Source organism: Mesoplodon mirus, assembly GCF_964341445.2.
Source record: "Mesoplodon mirus genome assembly, chromosome: X".
Taxonomy (NCBI): Eukaryota; Metazoa; Chordata; class Mammalia; order Artiodactyla; family Ziphiidae; genus Mesoplodon; species Mesoplodon mirus.
Window position 1 is genome coordinate 63,479,848 of NC_138981.1, and position 16,423 is coordinate 63,496,270.

Sequence of the window (16,423 nt, forward strand, 5' to 3'; positions counted from 1 at the left end):
AATGCACCAACATTCGAATTATAGGGGTTCCAGAAGAAGAAGAGAAAAAGAGGGACTGAGAAAATATTTGAGGAGATTATAGTTGAAAACTTCCCTGATTGGGAAAGAAAATAGTTAATCAAGTCCAGGAAGCACAGAGAGTCCCATACAGGATAAATCCAAGGAGAAATATGCCAAGACACATATTAATCAAACTGTCAAAAATTAAATACAAAGAAAACATATTAAAAGCAACAAGGGAAAAACAACAAATAACACACAAGGGAATCCCCATAAGGTTAACAGCTGAACTTTCAGCAGAAACTCTGCAAGCCAGAAGGCACTGGCAGGACATATTTAAAGTGATGAAGGAGAAAAACCTACAACCAAGATTACTCTATCCAGCAAGGATCTCAGTCAGATTGGATGGAGAAATTAAAAGGTTTACAGACAAGCAAAAGCTGAGAGAGTTCAACACCACCAAACCAGCTTTACAACAAATGCTAAAGGAACTTCTCTAGGCAATAAACACAAGAGAAGGGAAAGACCTACAATAACGAACGAAAAACAATTAAGAAAATGGGAACACGAACATAAAAGTCGATAATTACCTTAAATGTAAATGGACTAAATGCTCCCACCAAAAGACACAGATTGGCTGAATGGATACAAAAACAAGACCCATATATATGCTGTCTACAAGAGACCCAATTTTCACCTAGAGACACATACAGATGGAAAGTAAGCGGATGGAAAAAGATATTCCATGCAAATGGAAACCAAAAGAAAGCTGGAGTAGCAATTTTCATATCAGACAAAATAGACTGTAAAATAAAGACTATTAGAAGAGACAAAGAAGGACACTACATAATGATCAAGGGATTAATCTAGGAAGAAGATATAACAATTGTAAATATTTATGCACCCAACATAGGAGCACCTCAGTACATAAGGGAAATACTAACAGCCATAAAAGGGGAAATCGACAGTAACACACTCATAGTAGGGGACTTCAACAGCCCACTTTCACCAATGGACAGATCATCCAAAATGAAAATAAATAAGGAAACACAAGCTTTAAATAATACATTAAAAAAGATGGACTTAATTGATATTTATAGGACATTCCATCCAAAAACAACAGAATACACATTTTTTTTCAAGTGCTCATGGAACATTATCCAGGATAGATCATATCTTGGGTCACAAATTAAGACTTGGAGAATTTAACAAAATTGAAATTGTGTCAAGTATCTTTTCTGACCACAATGCTATGAGACTAGGTATCAATTACAGTAAAAGATCTATTAAAAAATACAAACACATGGAGGCAAAACAATACACTAGTTAATAACGAACTGATCACTGAAGAAATCAAAGTGGAAATAAAAAAATACCTAGAAACAAATGACAATGGAGACACGACGACCCAAAACCTATGGGATGCGGCAAAAGTAGTTCTAAGAGGGAGGTTTATAGCAATACAATCCCACCTTAAGAAACAGGAAACATCTCGAGTAAACAACCTGACCTTGCACCTAAAGCAATTAGAGAAAGAAGAACAAAAAAAACCCAAGGTTAGCAGAAGGAAGGAAATCATAATAATCAGATCAGAAATAAAAGAAAAAGAAATGAAGGAAACGATAGCAAAGATCAATAAAACTAAAAGCTGATTCTTTGAAAAGATAAACAAAATTGATAAACCATTTGCCAGACTCAACAAGAAAAAAAGAGAGAAGACTCAAGTCAATAGAAATAGAAATGGAAAATGAGAAATAACAACTGACACAGCAGAAATACAAAAGATTACGATAGATTACTACAAGCAACTCTACGCCAATAAAATGGACAACCTGGAAGAAATGGACAAATTCTTAGTAATGCACAACCTGCCAGGACTGAATCAGGAAGAAATAGAAAATATGAACAGACCAATCACAGGCACTGAAATTGAAACTCTGATTAAAAATCTTCCAACAAACAAAAGCCCAGGACCAGATGGCTTCACAGGCGAATTCTAGCAAACATTTAGAGAAGAGCTAACACCTATCCTTCTCAAACTCTTCCAAAATATAGCAGAGGGAGGAGCACTCTCAAACTCATTCTACGAGGCCACCATCACCTTGATACTGAAACCAGACAAGGATATCACAAAGAAAGAAAACTACAGGCCAATATCACTGATGAACATAGATGCAAAAATCCTCAACAAACTACTAGCAAACAGATTCCAACAGCATATAAAAGGATTATACACCATGATCAAGTGGGGTTTATTCCAGGAATGCAAGGATTCTTCAATATACGCAAATCAATCAACGTGATACACCATATTAACAAATTGAAGAAGAAAAACCATATGATCATCTCAATAGATGCAGAGAAAGCTTTTGACAAAATTCAACACCCATTTATGATAAAAACCCTGCAGAAAGTAGGCATAGAGGGAACTTTCCTCAACATAATAAAGGCCATATATGACAAAACCACAGCCAACATCATCCTCAATGGTGAAAAACTGAAAGCATTTCCACTAAGATCAGGAACAAGACAAGGCTGCCCACTCTCACCATTCTTATTCAACTTAGTTTTGGAAGTTTTAGCCACAGCAATCAGAGAAGAAAAGGAAATAAAAGGAATCCAAATCAGAAAAGAAGAAGTAAAGCTGTCATTGTTTGCAGATGATATGATACTATACATAGAGAATCCTAAAGATGCTACCAGAAAACTACTAGACCTAATCAATGAATTTGGTAAAGTAGCAGGATACAAAATTAATGCACAGAAATCTCTGGCATTCCTGTACACTAATGATCAAAAATAAGAAAGTGAAATCAAGAAAACACTCCCATTTAACATTGCAACAAAAAGAATAAAATATCTAGGAATAAACCTACCTAAGGAGACAAAAGACCTGTATGCAGAAAATTATAAGACACTGATGAAAGAAATTAAAGATGATGCAAATAGATGGAGAGATATACCATGCTCCTGGAATGGAAGAATCAATATTGTGAAAATGACTCTACTACCGAAAGCAATCTACAGATTCAGTGCAATCCCTATTAAACTACCACTGGCATTTTTCACAGAACTAGAACAAAAAATTTCAAAATTTGTTTGAAAAAACAAAAGACCCCGAATAGCCAAAGCAATCTTGAGAACGAAAAACGGAGCTGGAGGAATCAGGCTCCCTGACTTCAGACTATAGTACAAAGCTACAGTAATCAAGACAGTGTGGTACTGGCACAAAAATAGAAAGATAGATCAATGGAACAGGATAGAAAGCCAAGAGATAAACCCACGCACATATGGTCACCTTATCTTTGACAAAGGAGGCAGGAATGTACAGTGGAGAAAGGACAGCCTCTTCAATAAGTGGTGCTGGGAAAATTGGACAGGGACATGTAAAAGTATGACATTAGATCATTCCCTAACACCACACACAAAAATAAGCTCAAAATGGATTAAAGACCTAAATGTAAGGCCAGAAACTATCAAACTCTTAGAGGAGAACATAGGCAGAACATTCTATGACATAAATCACAGCAAGATCCTTTTGGACCCACCTCCTAGAGAAATGGAAATAAAAACAAAGATAAACAAATGGGCCCTAATGAAACTTCAAAGGTTTTGCACAGCAAAGGAAACCATAAACAAGACCAAAAGACAACCCTCAGAATGGGAGAAAATATTTGCAAATGAAGCAACTGACAAAGGATTATTCTCCAAAATTTATAAGCAGCTCATGCAGATCAATAGCAAAAAAACAAACAACCCAGTCCAAAAATGGGCAGAAGATCTAAATAGACATTTCTCCAAAGAAGATATACAGACTGCCAACAAACACATGAAAGAATGCTCAACATCATTAATCATTAGAGCAATGCAAATCAAAACTACAATGAGATATCATCTCACACCAGTCAGAATGGCCATCATCAAGAAATCTAGAAACAATAAGTGCTGGAGAGGGTGTGGAGAAAAGGGAACACTCTTGCACTGCTGGTGGGAATGTGAATTGGTACAGCCACTATGGAGAACAGTATGGAGTTTCCTTAAAAATCTAAAAATAGAACTACCTTATGACCCAGCAATCCCACTACAGGGCATATTCCCTGAGAAAACCATAATTCAAAAAGAGTCATGTACCAAAATGTTCATTGCAGCTCTATTTACAATAGCCCGGAGATGGAAACAACCTAAGTGTCCATCATTGGATGAATGGATAAAGAAGATGTGGCACATATATACAATAGAATATTACTCAGCCATAAAAAGAAATGAAATTGAGCTATTTATAATGAGGTGGATAGACATAGAGTGTGTCATACAGAGTGAAGTATATCAGAAAGAGAAAGACAAATACCGTATGCTAACACATATATTTGGAATTTAAGAAAAAGAAAAAATGTCACGAAGAACCTAGCGGTAAGACAGGAATTAAGACACAAACCTACTAGAGAATGGACTTGAGGATATGGGGGGGGAGGGTAAGCTGTGACAAAGAGAGAGAGTGGCATGGACCTATATACACTACCAAACATAAGATAGCTAGTGGGAAGCAGCTGCATAGCCCAGGGAGATCTGCTCGGTGCTTTTTGACCACCTAGATGGGTGGGATAAGGAGTGTGGGAGGAAGGGAGATGCAAGAGGGAAGAGATATGGGAACATATATATATGTATAACTGATTCACATTGTTATAAAGCAGAAACTAACACACCATTGTAAAGCAATTATACTCCAATAAAGATGTAAAAAAAAAAAGAAAAAGAAATGCAAAATTTTCATACAAAGTAAAAAAAAAAGAAAAAAATATGGAAAGCAGCTAGTTTAAAAGGACACATTAGATGCAGTGGAATCATTATTTGAATAACTGGGCTTTTCATAGGGGCCACAAGAGAGTGAAACAATATTTTTAAAGTGCTAAAAGAAAAGAGCTGTCAATACAGAATTCTATATCCAGGGAAGATACTCGGAAATGAAGGTAAAATAAAGAAATTCTCAGGGGAAGAATAACTAAGAGAAATCATTGATAACAGACCTGTTCCCAAAAATGCTAATGAAGTTACTTGGGTTAAAGGGATATAAATGATACCAAAGGGATTTTGTTCTAAGGCATCAAGGAAGAGCAAAGTAATAAACATCTAAGTAAATATTAAAACGATCTTTTCCTTTTAAGATTTAAAAAATACGTATGATGTTGAAAGCCATACTTATCATTTTATGGGGTTTTCAATGTATAATGATGTCAAACATATGACAACTATATATTTTTTAAAAGGTCAGTAATAGGTCGATGCAGGGACACATGGCTGCAGGTGTTCTACATTTTACTAGAAATGGTTAAATATTAACTCAATTTGACTATGTAAAGTTAGATATTGTAATCCTTAGGGAAATGATTAAAATACAAAGCAATAGAATTAAAAACACTAGCAATTTCCAGTCCGGCATGTAAGGAACTTGGAGTTAGTCACTCCATCCTAAAAACAAGTTAAATGCTGAATAAACTGAAAATTCAACAAGTCTTCTTAGATACTTTAGAGAAGTGAAGTCACAGGGCAAACCACTGCCCACCAAATTGGAGAGATGGAGAGGCAAATCCAAAGAATCACAATTTAACCAGAGCAGAAACCCATGAGCAGAAACCTATGCAAGAACCAGTATTTAGGTAGGAAAACCTGAACTATAATTGATGAATTGTTGGAGGCTCAATGTGGATAAGTCTGATAGTTAAAAACTCCAGGGAGACACAGCCATGGGGTGGGGGGGGTATGCTTTTGTGAGTTTTACCTCCAAAGGCCAAACCAAGTCCTCAAAATGAATACTGGAGAAAAATCTCCTCATAATTCCAGCAGGGGAAGGGAAAAGGTAAACATTTAAAAATGTGCCAGAACATACTGTTCTTCTTAACAAAGTCTGTCCTCAAGAGAAACTTTTTTTTAACCATATTCTAAACTATTAAGGCTTTTTCAGAGACTAACTGACCTGAGGGAGAGAAAATACCCAAATTTAGCCCTCTCTAACCTTCCATGTGGGGGAAGGGAAATACACAACTCCAGTCTACTTTAGCTATCCTGTCCCACCTAAGGGGAACAGGACTGAGAAGCACTTGTGAAGTTAACAGTCCACAGGCACAGGTTCACTAAATGACTGAGACCTAATCATACGACTGTAGATGCTTCCTCTCCCCCTACACCTCACACCACATTACTAACAGCCTATTTATAGCAGTTCCTTTTACCCACTACATCATATTTGTCTATCAAGAAAAAATTACAAGGCATAATAAAGGGTAAAAACTCCACAGTTTGAAGAGACAGAGCAAGTGTCAGAACCAGACTCAGATATGGCAGAGATGTTGAAGTTACCAAACCAGGAATTTAAAACAACTATAAGTATGCTAAGGGCTCTAATGAGTGAAGTTGACAGCATGCAAGAACATGGACAATGTAAGCAGAGAGATGTAAATTCTAGGAAAGAACAAAAAATGCTAGAGATCAAAAACACTGTAACAGAAATGAAGAGTGCCTTTGATGGGCTCCTTAGTAGCCTCAGTATGGCTGAGGAAAGAATCTCCGAGCTTGAGACTATATCAACAGAATCTTCCAAAACTGAAAAGCGAAGAGAAAAATAAATACCAAAAAAGTAGAACAGAATATCTATGAACCGTGGGACAACTACAAAAGGTGTAACATCCACATAATGGGAATACCAGAAGGAGAATAAAGAGAGAAAGGAATAGAATATTCAAAATTATAATGACTGAGAATTTCCCCAAATTAATATCAGACAGCAAACCACAGATCCAGCAAGATCAGAGAATTCCAGGCCGGATAAATGCCAAAAGAATTACTCCTAAACATATCTTATTAAAACTTCAGAAAATCGGGCTTCCCTGGTGGCGCAGTGGTTGGGAGTCCGCCTGCCGATGCAGGGGATACGGGTTCGTGCCCTGGTCCGGGAAGATCCCACATGCCACAGAGCAGCTAGTCCCGTGAGCCATGGCCGCTGAGCCTGTGCGTCTGGAGCCTGTGTTCTGCGGTGGGGGATGGCCACAGCAGTGAGAGGCCCCCGTACCACAATAAAAAACAAAACTGCAGAAAATCAAAGGTCAAGAAAAAATCTTGAAAGATGCCACAGGAAAACACTTTAATTATAGAGAAGCAAAGATAAGAATTACATTCAGGGCTTCCCTGGTGGCACAGTGGTTGAGAGTCCACCTGCCGATGCAGGGCACACGGGTTCGTGCCCCGGTCCAGGAGGATGCCACATGCCATGGAGCGGCTGGGAACGTGAGCCATGGCCACTGGGCCTGCACGTTCGGAGCCTCTGCTCCACAGCAGGAGAGACCACAATGGTGAGAGGCCCACATACCTCAAAAAAAAAAAAAAAGAATTACATTCAACTTCTCAGAAACCACCAAGCAAGAAGAGAGTGGAGTGAAATAAAGTATTGAGAAAAACACCCACCACTCTAGAATTCTTCACCCAGTGAAATTATTCTTCAAAAGTGAAGGAGAAATGAAGACATGGAAGCAACCTAAATGTCCATCAACAGATGAATGGATAAAGAAGATGTGGTATACATATACAATTGAATATTACTCAGCTGTAAAAAAGAATGAAATAATGCCATTTGCAGTAACATGGATGGACCTAGAGATGATCATACTAAGTGAAGGAAGCCAGGCAGAGAAAGACAAATGTCTTCACTTATATGTGAAATCTAAAAAAAAGAGACAAATGAACTTATTTACAAAACAGAAATAGACCCACAGACATAGAAAACAAACTTATGGTTACCAAAGGGGAAAGGGGGGATATAAATTAGGAGGTTGGGATTAACATACACACACTACTATATATAAAACAGATAACCAGTAAGGACCTACTGTATAGCAAAGGGAACTATACTCAATATTTTGTAATAACCTATAAGGGAAAAGAATCTGAAAAAAGAAAATATATACATATATATATATGTTAATGAGTAACAACACTATGTTAGTTTCAGGTGTACAACACAGTGATTCAGTTTTATAATCTGTGCTATACACCTGAAACTAACACAACATTGTAAATCAACTATGCTTCAATTAAAAATGGACATATATACACTATCAAACTTAAAATAGATAGTTAGTGGGAAGCAGCCACATAGCACAGGGAGATCAGCTCCGTGCTTTGTGACCACCTAGAGGGGTGGGATAGGGAGGGTGGGATGCAAGAGGGAAGAGATATGGGGATATATGTGTATGTATAGCTGATTCACTTTGTTATAAAGCAGAAACTAACACACCATTGTAAAGCAATTATACTCCAATAAATATGTTCTTTTCTAAGGCTAAATAGCATTCCACTGTATGTATATGCCACATTTTCTTTATCCATTCATCCATTGACAGACACTTAAGTTGTTTCCATATCTTGGCTATTGTGAATTATGCTGCAATGAACATGGGAGTGCTAATATCTTTCTGAGATACTGATCTCAATTATTTTGGATATATACCCAGGAGTGGGATAGCTGGATCATACAGTTCTATTTTGAATTTTTTTGAGGAACATCCATATTGTTTTCCATAACAGCTACACAATTATTCATTTCTACCAACAGTGTGCAAGGGTTCCAATTTCTCCACATCCTCACCAACATTCGTTGTCTTTTTTTTTTTTTTTTTTTTTTTTTGCGGTACGCTGGCCTCTCACTGTTGTGGCCTCTCCTGTTGCAGAGCACAGGCTCCGGATGCACAAGCTGAGCGGCCATGGCTCACGGGCCCAGCCGCTCCGCGGCATGTGGGATCTTCCTGGACCGGAGCATGAACCCGTGTCCCCTGCATCGGCAGGCAGACTCTCAACCACTGTGCCACCAGGGAAGCCCTGTCTTTTTTTTAAAAAATAGCCATTCTGACAGGTGTGAGGTGGTATCTCATTTTAGTTTTGACTTGTATTTTCTGATGATTAGTGCTGATGAACATTTTTTTCATATACCTGTTGGTCAGTCATAGTCGTTTTTTGAAGAAATGTATATTCAATTTCTTAGCTCATTTTTAAATGGGGTTATTAGTTTATTGTATGAATTCCTTATATTTTGGAGATTAAGCCTTTATCAGATATATGCTTTACAAATGTTTTCTCCCATTCCACAGATTGCCTTTATTCTGTTGTTTCCTTTGTTGTACAGGAGCTTTTTAATTCAATGTAGTATGACTTGTTTACCTTTGCTTTTCTTGTCATATCCATGAAATCATTGCCAAAACCAATGTCATGAAGCTTTTCTCTTATATTTTCTTCCAGGAGTTTTACATTTTCAGGTCTTATATTTAAGGTTTTTTAAATTTTATCTTTTTATTGAAGTGTATAGTGGTACATTATATGTTACAGGTGTGTAATATAGTGATTCACAATTTTTAAAGGTTATACTCCATTTATAGTTATTATAAGTATTGGCTATATTCCCCATGTTGTACAATATATACTTGTAGCTTATTTTATTAAAAATATTTAAGATTTTAATCCATTTTAAGTTGGCTTTTGTGTAAGGTGTAAGATAAGGATCCAATTTCATTCTGTTACATGTGAATATCTAGTCTTCCCAACACCATTTGTTGAAAAGACAATCCTTTTTACATTGTGTATTCTTGGCAGCTTTCTCAAAGATTTGTTGACCATATATGCATGGGTTTATTTCTGCACTCTCTATTCTGTTCCATTGGTCTATATGTCTGTCTTTATGACAGTACCATACTGTTTTTATTACTGTAGCTTCATACTATATTTTGAAGTCAGGAAGTGTGATGCCTCTAGCTTTCTTCTTCTTTCTAGGATAGGCTTAGCTATTCATGGTCTTTTGTGGTTCTATATGAATTATAAAATTGTTTTTTCTATTTCTCTAAAAAATACCTTTGGAATTTTGATAGGGGTTGCATTGAATTCATAGATTTCTTTGGGGAGTATGGACATTTTAACAATATTAAGTCTTGCAATCCATGAACACAAGTTGTTTTTTCATTTGTTTGTGTCTTGTTTAATTTCTTTCATCAATATTTTGTTGTTCTCAGTATATGAATCTTTCACCTCCTTAGTTAAGTTTATTCCTAAGTATTTTATTCTTTTTGGTACTGTTATAAAAAATGATTATTTTCGGGCTTCCCTGGTGGTGCAGTGGTTGAGAGTCAGCCTGCCAATGCAGAGGACACGGGTTCGTGCTCCGGTCCGGGAGGATCCCACATGCCATGGAGCGGCTGGGCCAGTGAGCCATGGCTGCTGAGCCTGCACGTCCAGAGCCTGTGCTCCGCAATGGGAGAGGCCACAGCAGTGGGAGGCCCGCGTACCGCAAAAAAAAAAAAAAAAAAAAAAAAAAAGATTATTTTCCTAATTTCCTTTTCAGATAGTTTGTTGCTAATGTATAGAAATGCAAATGATTTTTGTATGTCGATTTTGTATCCTGTAACTTTATTTAATTCATTTGTTACTTTTTTTTAAAGGAACCCATGGTCATTTTTTAAAAATTTATTTATTTTCTTTACTTTTTTGGCTGCATCGCATCTTAGTTGCGGCATGTGGGATCTTTCGTTGCAGCGTACAGGCTTCTCTCTAGTTGTGGCATGTAGCTTCTCTCTCTAGTTGTTGTGCACGGTCTCCAGGGCACATGGGCTCTGTAGTTGTGGCCCGTGGGCTCCAGAGTGTGTGGGCTCTGTAGTTTGCAGCACACGGGCTCTCTTGTTGAGGCACAAAAGCTCAGTAGTTGTGGCGTGCGAGTTTAGTTGCTCCACAGCATGTGGGATCCTAGTTCCCCTACCAGGGATCAAACCCATGTCACCTGCATTGGAAGGTGGGTTCTTTACCACTGAAGCACCGGGGAAGTCCCCATTTGTTAGTTCTAATAGTTTTTTTAAAATGGTGTCTTTGGGGTTTTATATATAAGATCATACCATCTTGCAAACAGGGATCATTTTACTTCTTCCTTTCCAATTTGGATAGATTTTATTTCTTTTTTTGCCTAACTGCTCTGGCTAGGACTTCCAATACTATGTTAAATAGAAGTGGTGAGAGGTGGGCATCCTTGTCTTGTTCCTGATTTTAGGGGAAAAGCTTTCAGGTTTTTACCATTGAGCATGATGTTATCTGTAGGTTTTTCATATATGATCTTTATTATGTTGAGGTATTTTCCATCTACTCCTATTTTGCTGGAAGTTTTTAACAGGAAACTGTTGAATTTTGACAAATACTTTTCCTGCATCTATTGATATGGTCATCTGATTTTATCCCTTATTCTCTAGATGTGATGTATTATTTGATTTTAGCATATTGAACCACCCTCACATTCCAGAGATAAATCCCACTTAGTCATGGTATATGATCCTTGTAGCTTGCAGACACCATAGCTCCCACTCCTGCCCAGTACAGAGCATGTGGACAAAAGGGTTGAGCTCTCTGCTTCCCCCTGGGGAGGGAAAGAGTCAAGCTCTGAGTACAATGCCCCAACTTCTCCAAGAACTCACTCCCAGAGTACTGACCTCTGTCCTGCCAGTCTCAGCCAGGTCCACCATAGTCAAGCAGCCTGGGGGGAGAATGGAAATGGCAGCTTGGGCTGGAAGACACCATAGGTCACCCTGCTGGCTCACCACAAAGTGACCTGACAAAAACCACAGCTTCGTCCTTCTCCCTGGGGAGGGAAATGGTTGATAGAGGACCCCAGAATCTCAGGCTGGGCTGATTGGTAGGAGTTGTCTCCTGTACAAGTCAGTGTGAAGACCAGGAGAGGTGCTTACTTTGTCTAACACAAAGACATCAACATAGAGAATCAATAAAAATGAAAAATCAATCAAAGATGTTCCAAGCAAAGGAACAAGATCAGTTTCCAGAAATCAACCCTAATAAAATGAAGCTATATGATTTACCTGACAGAGAATTCAAAATAGGTGTCACAAAAATGATCACTAAGGTCAAGAGAATTGTAAGTGAGAATTGCAACAAAGAGCTAGAAAATATTTTTTTAAAGCCAAATATAAATTAGGGAGCTAAGGAATGCAATAATTAAGTGAAAAAAATCACTATAGGGATTCAACAGCAAACTAGATCAAACAAAGAAATGATCAGTAAACTTGAAGACAAGTCATTGTAAATAATCCAGTCAGAGTAATGAGAAGAAAAAAGAATGAAAAAAAGTGAAGAAATGTTAAGGGACTTATGGGAGACCATCACGACACCCAATATACACATTAAGGGAGTCCCAAAAGGAGAAGAGAGAGAGAAAGTACCAGAAAGTTTCTTCAAAGAAATAGTTGCTGAAAACTCCCCATATATGGAGAAGGAAACAGATATCCAGATGCAAAAGTCCCAAAATCATCAAATAAGATGAATTCCCCCCAAATACATGAGACACTTTATAATCAAATTGTCAAAAGTCAAAACAAAGAAATTCGAAAGCATCAAGAGCAAAGTGACTGGCCACATACAAGGGAATCTCCATAAGACTATCAGTGGATTTTTCAGTAGAAACCATGCAGACCAGAAGCAAGTAGGATGAACTATTCAAATTGCTGAAAAACAAAAACTGCCAAGAATACCATATGTAGTAAAACTGTCCCTCAAAAATAAAGGAGAGATAAAGACTTTCCCAAAGAAAAGCCGAGGAAGTTCATCCCCACTATACCTGCCTTATAAGAAATGCTATAGCCAAGATATAAAAGCAACCTAAGTGTCCATCAACAGATGAATGTAGCAATATAAATATGTGGGGTATACACACACACACACACACACACACACACACACACACACACAATGGAATATTACTCAGCCATAAAAAAGAATGAAATTTTGCCATTTGCAACAACATGGATGGACCTGGAGGCTATTATGCTTAGTGAAATAAGTCAGATAGAGAAAAACAAATACTGTATGTTTTCAATTATATGTGGAATATAAAAGATAAAACAAATGAACGAATATAACAAAACAGACTCACAGATACAGAGAACAAACTAGTGCTTACCTGTGGGGACAGTAGTGGGGGTGGGGCAAGGTAGGCAAAGGGGATTAAGAGGTACAGACTACTAGTTATGAAATAAATAAGACACAAGGATGTAATGTACAGCACAAGGAAAATAGCCAATATTTTATAGTAACATTATATAGAGTATAACCTATAAAAATATCAAATCACTACACTGTACACCTGAAACTAATATAATATTATAAGTCAACAATACTTCAGGAAAAAAAGTGCTAAAGGATGTCCTTCAAGTTGAAACAAAAGGGTGCTAGATAGCAACATGATAGCATAAGAAAATATTAAACTCATTGGTAGAGGTAAATATTCAGGCAAATAAAGAACACTATTACTGTAATGGTGTAGGTAAATCTATTTTAATTCAAATATAAAAGTTAAAAGGGAAAATTATTTTAAATAGCTATAACTAAAATATGTTTAAAGATACATATTAGGAACAAATGTAAATTGTGACAACAGTAACTTAAAGTGGGAGAGAAGTTAAAATGCAGAGTTTTTGTATGTGATTGAACTTAAGTTGTTAACAACTTAAGTTAGACTGTTATAAGATATCTTATGTAAGTCCCAAGGTAAGCACAAAACAAAAATACCTCTAGAATTTACACAAAAGAAAAATAGAAAGGAATCAAAGCATGTCAATACAAAAAATCAACAAAACACAAAGGGAGACACCTCAGTTCTTAATATATCATTTTTACATGTTCTCTTTTATACTTTTTATACAAGGTATACTCTTTTATAGAAGACGGTATAATCTTTTATACAAAATCTGCCTGTCCTGCCCCACACATCTGCCAGGAATTGTTTAAGATCTACAGGGGAAGTTTTGTATTCACAAGTAAACTAACTTCATAAGGCTGTAAATAAGGTTTTGAAAAGTGATTCAAAAATTTTTGAATCTATGGGGAGTAAATGATAAAGAAGAAAAGATATATATCTCTGAAAAGATATCCAAATAGACATTTTGAGGTCATTGGGAACCACAGAACAAAGGTAAGATATACATCTGAAAGGTGATACAGCTATTCATTTTGAAAGCAAAGTGAATCACACTATTTTCTCAGAATATTGGCTATTCTTTAAATTAATACATTTTTGTTCACAAGAAATTACAATGCAATGGTGTAAGCATCACCAAGTCAACTTCAATTAGAGAACTGCTGGAGTTTATGGCACAAAGGGATTGTCAAGGAGTTCATCAGAGTACTAAGCATTAATAGAAAATTATATCGGAATTCCCCAGCTCAGTCATAAAGTACAATTTTGGGTTCATAGGTTAAATCTGGTATTGCAGGTGAGATACTATCTAGTACAAGCAAAAAGTATGGTATACAGTAGAGGAATATAACCTGGACTACTCTAAGGACCTGGGTTATAGAAACAAATTGATCTGATCACACTTAGGTTCAAATCCCTGCTCCTGCACTTATCACCTGTGTGGCATTATCAAGATACTCAATCTCACTACATCTGTTTTCCTATCTATAAAATGGGGATAACAAAATAGAGCCTACCTCCTAAGGTTGTTGAAAGGCTTAAATGAAATAACTAAAGCATACTGCATGGAAAATAGAGTTTAATATTAATAATTTAATAATAAATTAACTCTTCTGCCTTCTCTTAACTATACTACTTATGATGTGACTATAAATTAGGCTCCTAAGTTTCAATTTTCTCACCTGTAAAACAGGAATTATAATACTGAGGCCAACTGCTCCACAATGTAGAATGAGATAACCTATATAAAAGTGTTTTGTAAAGGCACTATGTAGACGCATGTGAAGGATATCTACTGATACATGCAATTGGTTTAATGCTTCCCATAATTTTTAGGGATCATCTCAAATTTATAACTCAAAACCTAAAATGAAGTTTACAGTCATCTCAATTATTACAGGAGAATGTTCCAGCTTTTTGCTTTATCTGGTTTTGTACCTCCATCAAAAACTGGGAAGCAAGAGAGCTATATTCACATTTGTCAGTTCTGCTGTTAGTATCTTTAGCATAGGCTTCCATGCTGACTAACATTATCCTCTGGTTTTCAAAGATCCATATTATCCATTACCTCCATGACCTCTACAACCATGGAGAATTCTAAGATCTTCATTCATTTTTTTTGTATCTGTTCTAGCACCTAGAAACATGGTTGGCAACTAGCAAGGACTCAACCAATATTTGTTAACTAAATGATTTCATGAATCTGTAGGTATGTGCAAAAAAGACTGGATTTAAAGTGAAAAGACTGGGGTTTCTGTCTCTGCTTTTCTCCATTATGGATGTGTGACCTTGCAGAACTCACTTTAGGAAAAAGAATTACATAGTTATCATCTATAAACGGGGCTTGGTAATCCTCAAACTTTTTGTTGAGAATGTATAGAAGGACTTTGTAGGTTATAAACAACCAAATTTATTTATTTATTTTTATTAGTTTCTGCTTTACAACAAAGTAAATCAGTTATACATATACATCTGTTCCCATATCCCTTCCCTCTTGCGTCTCCCTCCATCCCACCCTCCCTATCCCACCCCTCCAGGCTGTCACAAAGCACCGAGCTGATCTCCCTGTGCTATGCAGCTGCTTCCCACTAGCTATCTACCTTACGTTTGGTAGTGTATATATGTCCATGCTGCTGTGACTAAACAACCAAATTTAAACCCAATCCATGAAGCCAGGGAAGATGGTGGAAGAGTAAGATGCAGAGATCACCTTCCTCCCCACAGATACACCAGAAATACATTTACACGTGGCACAACTGCTACAGAACACCTACTAAACGCTGGCAGAAGACCTCAGACCTCCCAAAAGGCAAGAAACTCTCAACGTAGCTGGGTAGGGCAAAAGAAAAAAGAATAAACAGAGACAAAAGGATAGGGACAGGACCTGCACCAATGGGAGGGAGCCGTGAAGGAGGAAAGGATTCCACACACTAGGAAGCCCCTTTGTGGGCGGAGACTGCTGGTGGAGGAGGGGGAAAGCTTCGGAGCCGTGGAGGAGAGCACAGCAACAGGGGTGCTGAGGGCAAGGCGGAGAGATTCCCCCACAGAGGATCAGTGTGACCGGCACTCACCAGCCCGAGAGGCTTGTCTGCTCATCCACCAGGGTGGCCGGGGGCTGGGAGCTGAGGCTCGGGCTTCGGTAGGAGCACAGGGAGAGGACTGGGGTTGGCTGCCTGAACACAGCCTGAAGGGGGCTAGTGCGCCACAGCTAGCTGGGGAGGAGTACAGGAAAAACTCTGGAGCAGCTGAAGAGGCAAGAAACCATTGTTTCAGGGTGCGCGAGGAGAGGAGATTCCTTCCCCATGTGCCCACAGAAGGCAGAGCACCACCTAAGTGAGCTCCAGAGACGGGCACAAGACACAGAATCCAACAGCAGATTAAAAGGATCATACACCACGATCTAGTGGGGTTTATTCCAGGAAT